A 6,790-nucleotide genomic window follows, 5' to 3' on the forward strand; every position below is an offset into this window, starting at 1 on the left:
CTCCTCCAGTAGACTTAATTAAGAACCTCAAGTTTTGTTTATCACTACCAGGTTGTTGCTTAATTTATTCGATATTTGGTAATGGTTTTGAGGCGACATGTCAGTCGTTCAAGAGCCTGCTGCAGGAAATATGAGTCAACTGGACCAGTTACAGGTTAATCAAAACCAAGGACAATGGAGGCTTGATATACCCCGCACAGGAAGTAATCAAGCTTTGTCAGCTTACGAGCAATTTCATTAACAGGAGGATGAAGTCTCAAGAGGTCCGGCGAAGTTTTGTTTATCACTACCAGGACAAAACTGTGTAAGCTTTTGGTTTCATCATTTTTTCACTGTACACAGTACCTGCAGCTAATCTATAAAAACAATGATCGTGCCCATGCTAAGGCGCTATGCAAGATATCGTTAAGTTGCTGCCCCCCCCCCCCCCCCCCCGATAGCGAGCTGGGCTGGAAATGGCAACTCAACAGTGGAGCGATGTTTATGGCTATGCGATAAACCTCTCTCAAGAAAGGTTTTCCGTCTGCGATTGGTAATTTTCTTCCTTTTTGTGTGGCCATTAAATAAGCGTACTCGACTGCTCGCTGAATCTCGGCTGAAGTTGCGCTCTGACGCGTGAACATTATTGGGATCAAAGCTAAGAGTTTCACAACAGCAACACTCGATGCGCGTTTTTGCACTGAAAATTACGAGCCAGCAAAATTGTATGGGTTTGCGAGCAGCCAATAAAAATCGTAATAAAAATTTTCGGCGCATATACGTAGCAGCTTGAGGCAGACCGGTTCTATCAAGCGCGCTTACTTTGTCCGGACATGCAAAATGCGGGAAGCCATGACGGATAGCGTTCTGGCGTACAAAGTTTAAGGTCTCCGACTGAGTCGAAGATCCCAGATTATCATCTAGATTTAACCTAATAAACATCTTCATATTTCCACCGTAAAATTTGTCACAATGAGATAGACATGTAGGTTACATGTCCCATTTTTACAGAGATTGCTCATAGGAGGACATTTTTTTATTGGATAGCGCTGGCAACTCAGAACAGGTTGACATCAATTTGTGTATAAAAGCTGTATGCAGGAATGAGTAAAGTGTGTGAAAATGACCCACGGAATTCGCGACGTAGTTAATCAAGTGGTTATGCATTAGGCTACCATGGCAGCTGAACCGCTTCAAATTGTTCACAGCCGGGTCAAATTTTAATTTGACTGGCAAGAATGCAACATGACGGTAATGCGAGCTCTCCAATCGAGTGGCCTTGAACCACCGTCACTATAAGTTTTTCGTGGTACACTCCAGTATACACCCTTGCCGAGCAAGCGCTAAGTGCTGACATGGTCACACTGCACATGACAGTATATACTGATTCTTGTTGCGAAATTGTGTGAAGCGGAGCTCTTATATCCTTAAAATAAAAGGCTTCTACCACGCCGACGCTTCCCTCAAAGCGCAGCCAGGCGCAGCTCTCCGCGCGGGGCTGTCCCCGAACGGTGGCGCCGCGGCGGTGGCGACTGGAAGTAGGCGCCTCCCGCCACGGCCGGTCTCGAGGGAGAGCGCGCGCTCTTTCTTACGGCCTTCTCAATCGCCGCGGGAACAATGGGAACTTTTCTCCTTAAGTTGCGCTCTCCACCGCCGCAAGGGGCGCGACCTGCTCACTGTTCGCTCCGCATCTGCTTCAGCGGCGGCGGGTGGCTTTTCCTGGTTTCGCGCTGTCGCTCGCGAGTTTCGTGGTGAGTGCAGCCCCGAAATTAAAGAACACAGAAGGTAGATGCTGCAGCGGCATGTCGTCAACGTACTACACACGTGAACGGATATAAAAACACTGTCGTTCAGCAAACGTTCGACAAGCATGGCATACATTGCGGCATGGTAGCTACTTTTGTCCATTATAATCCAAATTTTTCCCAAGCCTGTGCAAGAATAGGGACAAAAAAAAAAATTAGCAGTGATCACATCGAAGCTTCTTCAAGGCTAACATGACAGTAACTCGTCTGCAACAGCAAAACAGTCTTTCAGAGCTAGATGCGAAACCATTCATGTAGCACCGAAGATGAAAATAATTGCATAAAAATGTAATGTAAATTGCAAAATGCTTGCATAATATAAAGTATTAGTATTACAGTCAAAGTAAACGTTGTAGGGTTGAGTTTTAAATGTTATTACAATTTATATATTAGCCAATGTGTGGTATTATAAACATTATTTTAATTTTGCAAATAAACATTGATTTAATGAAATTTTTACATGATATTAAGCTTATTATGAAAACAATAAAAAATGGTTTTATATTGTTACGGGGATGTACTTGATGTAACAGCACTTCGATGAGCTGAACTCGACGCTGAGACTTCAGTAGCCGTGCAGTGTCCACTCTGACAGAGTCGTCCTCTTTCTCAACACTTTGTCGTGCCAGTGTTCCTGGGTCGTCGTCTTCGTCAGTGAGCACATCACTTTGGTACCGCGTTTCCAGGTAACACTACCCCCCTCGGCAAAAGGCAACGTCCCGGTGCGTATTAGGCGTGCGATGTGGAGGGTGAGTAATATGGCTTTAGGCGGGCGACATGTACGATTTCGGAAGTGGGTGTAGCAGTCGGTGACTTTGGGTGGAGCGGTGAAATCTCATAGGTCACGTCGGTCACTGGGCGTAGTACACGGTAAGGACCTGTGTAGTGGGGCAGAAGTTTTTGACACAACCCCACACGACGGCACGGAAGCCAGAGCAACACCAGAGATCCGGGAGGATAGTGCACATCGCGGTGGTGAGCGTCGTAGCGGCGTTTTTGAGCTTCTTGAGAGATGGTGAGATTGTGACGAGCAATCTGGCGAGCAGCGTCGGCTCAGGCGATGGTATCGCGGGCATAGGTTGTGACGGGGCCAGCGGCGGGAAGCAATGTGTCGAAGGGCAGTAAAAGGTCTCTTCCAAAGAGAAGATAGAATGGAGAGTACCCAGCAGTGTCATGACGCGAAGAGTTATATGCAGAGGTGACAAATGGCAGACTAATATCCCAGTCGCGATGACTGTCGGATACGTACATTGCGAGCATGTCGGTAAGTGTGCGGTTAAGACGCTCCGTAAGGCCGTTCGTCTAAGGGTGATACGCAGTGGTGAACTTGTGCCGAACGGAGCAAGAACGAAGTATTTCCTCAACAACTCGGGAAAGGAAACAGCGGCCACGGTCGGTAAGTAGTTGACGGGGAGCACCATGGTGTAGTATGACGTCGTACAAAAGGAAGTCAGCAACGTCTGTGGCGCAGCTGGTTGGAATGGCGCGAGTGATCACGTACCGCGTGGCATAATCGGTGGCCACAGCGATCCATTTGTTTCCCGACAAGGACTCGGGGAAGGGCCCTAGGAGGTAAAGGCCAACACGAGAAAATGGCTCAGTCGGAATAGCAATCGGCTGCAGGTGTCCAGGTGGTAGCACAGGGGGTTTCTTCCGGCGTTGACAGAGGTCGCAAGCGGCTACATAACGTTGGACAGAGCGGTAGAGTCCAGGCCAGAAGAAACGCCGGCGCACGCGGTCGTATGTGCGTGAGAGGCCAAGATGACCAGCTGTAGTGGCGTCGTGCATTTGTTCGAGAACGGCAGAGCGTAGGTGTTGGGGAACGACCAGCAAGTGCTCAGCGCCATCAGGTCGCATGTTGCGGCGGTATAGCGTATTCCCATGAAGGAAGAACAGGGCGAGGAAAAGTCACGGCTGTGTGTGCGGAGGCGGTCGATAAGAGAACTGAGGGTTGGGTCCAACCGCTGTTCGTCGGCTATGTGGGAAAAGTCCGATATAGAGAAGACGCAAGGGTCCGACTCATGGTCAGTAGAGGAAGGAGGATCGACGGGATAACGGGACAGACAGTCTGCATCCTGGTGAAGCCGACCGGATTTGTATACAACGGAAAAGGTATACTCCTGCAAGCGCAGTGCCCAGCGGCCGAGGCGGCCAGCAGGATCCTTGAGGGAAGTGAGCTAACATAAGGCGTGGTGATCGGTAATTACCGTGAAGGGTCGGCCAAACAAGTAGGGTCTGAATTTTCCAACGGCCCAAACGAGAGCCAGTCACTCCCGTTCCTTAATGGAATAGTTCTGTTCTGCTGATGTCAGGAGACGACTGGCGTAGGCAATAACGCAATGTTGGCCGCGTTGTCGCTGTGCAAGAATGGCACCAATCCCGTGGCCACTGGCGTCGGTGCGAAGTTCCGTCGGGGCAGACGGGTTGAAATGGGCCAACACAGGAGGATTGGTGAGATAGCGATGAGGGTGGAGAATGCGTTAGCCTGTTCTGGGCCCCATGAGAAAGGAACGCCTTTCTTCAGCAGATTGGTGAGAGGACGAGCAACAGCGGCAAAGTTCGGGACGAACCGGCGAAAATAAGAACACAGTCCTATAAAGCTGCGGACATCACGGGGTGAACGGGGACATGGAAACGCACTGACAGCGCGAACTTTGTCGGGATCGGGTTGCACGCCGGTGGCATTCACCAAATGGCCAAGCACTTTAAGTTCGCGGCGACCAAAACTGCACTTCTTTGAGTTCAGTTGAAGTCCGGCACGGCGGAAAAGTGCCAAGATGGAAGGAAGGCGACGAAGGTGGCTTTCGAACGAGGGCGAGAAGACAATCACGTCATCCAAGTAACATAGACAAGTCGTCCATTTGAGGCCGCGGAGTAAGGAGTTCATCATTCGTTCAAACGTAGCAGGGGCGTTGCAAAGTCCAAAAGGCGTAACCTTAAATTGGTAAAGTCCATCGGGTGTGACAAAAGCTGTCTTCTCGCGGTCTTGTTCGTCAACAGAGATCTGCCAGTAGCCGCTACGAAGGTTGATGGAGGAAAAGTAGCGGGCTTCATGTAAACAGTCCAAGGCATCGTCTATTCGCGGCAGCGGGTAAACATCTTTCCTTGTAATCTTGTTCAGATGTCGATAGTCAACACAAAAGCGCCAACTGTTGTCTATCTTTCTAACGAGCACGACAGGAGATGCCCAGGGGCTGTTCGAAGGTTTGCCCAACATCTTGTCGACATCCTGCTGGATGACTTGGCGCTCAGAAAGGGACACACGATAAGGCCTCCGATGTACAGGCTTTGCATTGCCGGTGTCAATGCGGTGAGTCACAACTGATGTTTGGCCCAGAGAACCGGCAGCAAAGTCAAAAATGTCGTAGAAGGATAACAAAAGGTTGTGCAGGTCCTGAGCGTGTTCGGGGCTAAGGTCAGAGGCAGTCATTGCGGAAATAGGGTCAGTAATTGTGGTGGAGAGTACGGGTGTTGGAAGGACGCTTGAATGTGGGCCAGGAGTGAGTGCACAAATGGTGCAGTCTGTGAGAGGGGACAAGGTAGCAAGGGATATTCCTTCGGGGCTCGAACTGTGGTGTTCCACGGTGTGGCTACAGGGGACGCCCAAGTTGGCAACCTCTTGACGAACGACGGCTTGAATGAGGGATATCGTCGCTAGGTTGCTGTCCGAGGAGGGCGGGTTGGATGCAGCAGGAGCGAGCGCTTCTAGTTCACGACGCACAATGCGTGTCACATTTTCAGTGTTGGAAGGTTGCCTTAGGGTCGGCAGATCCTCGCACGTGGAGGTAGGGGCAGTGTTGGGGAGCCGATCGAAGCGATGTGCAATGCGTCTGTGTTTGGCCTGCTCTAAATGTCGACAAACCTGCAAAACAGAGTCAACCGTAGCACAGTCCCGACAGAGTAGAAGATTGAAGGCATCGTCGGCTATGCCTTTGAGGATGTGCCCCACCTTATCAGGTTCTGGCATGTCTTTATCAACTTTTCGGCAGAGGGCCAGAACGTCTTGTATATACGTAATATAAGGCTCGGTAGAAGTCTGGGCACCTTTGGCGAGGTCCCTCTTGGCGGCGAGTTGACGGCCAACCGGTTTTCCGAACAGGTCACGCAGTTTTTGTTTGCAAATATCCCAGGAGGGTATTTCTGCTTCATGCGTTTCGAAGCAAACGCGTGCCGTGCCAGTAATGTAGAAGATGACATTGGCCAGCATCAGCGTGGCGTCCCACCTGTTGTACTGGCTAACACGCTCATAAAGCGAAAGCCAGTCCTCGACATCGACCTCATCTGTACCGCAGAATGGGCCAGGGTCACGGGTGTGGGCTACGACGACAGTTGTAGTTGCGGAGGTAGATGGAGCCGCGTCGGTTGTCATCGTGATGGTTCCGAGGTGACGGCCACTGTGGAGATCCAGCGTCAGAGTGTGTCGAACCCGTGACCTCCACCAAGATGTTACGGGGATGTACTTGATGTAACAGCACTGCGATGAGCTGAACTCGACGCTGAGACTTCAGTAGCCGTGCAGTGTCCACTCCGTCAGAGTCGTCCTCTTTCTCAACGCTTTGTCGTGCCAGTGTTCCTGGGTCGTCGTCTTCGTCAGTGAGCACATCACTTTGGTACCGCGTTTCCAGGTAACAATATTCATGACAAGACTTGTGCTCGAAGTGGTAAAAAGAGGCCAATAAATGATGAAGGTGATACTCGATGCAGTGACTTACAAATGAGTTCACCTGCTATATCGAAAGTAAGCAAGAAACTTCTAAAGCGTTAAAGAAGGACACTCTCACTGAAGACTCATTTCAAGCCTTATATAGCGATAAGCCTTATATAAGCTCTCTTCGTGAAAGTAAGGTTAATGTGCGGAAGGAAATGACATATGCTAGATGCGAAGGCCGTAACAGCTAGCGGCACATGACTACATTGTCAAGACGGACGTTTCATCTGAGAGCAAAATCAAGGCACTGAAGGAAGGGATGGCATCTCCTACCATTCCATTTCCCACTGTCACATAT

Source organism: Amblyomma maculatum, chromosome 10 (assembly GCF_055883805.1).
Source record: "Amblyomma maculatum isolate TAMU_Amacu chromosome 10, ASM5588380v1, whole genome shotgun sequence".
Taxonomy (NCBI): Eukaryota; Metazoa; Arthropoda; class Arachnida; order Ixodida; family Ixodidae; genus Amblyomma; species Amblyomma maculatum.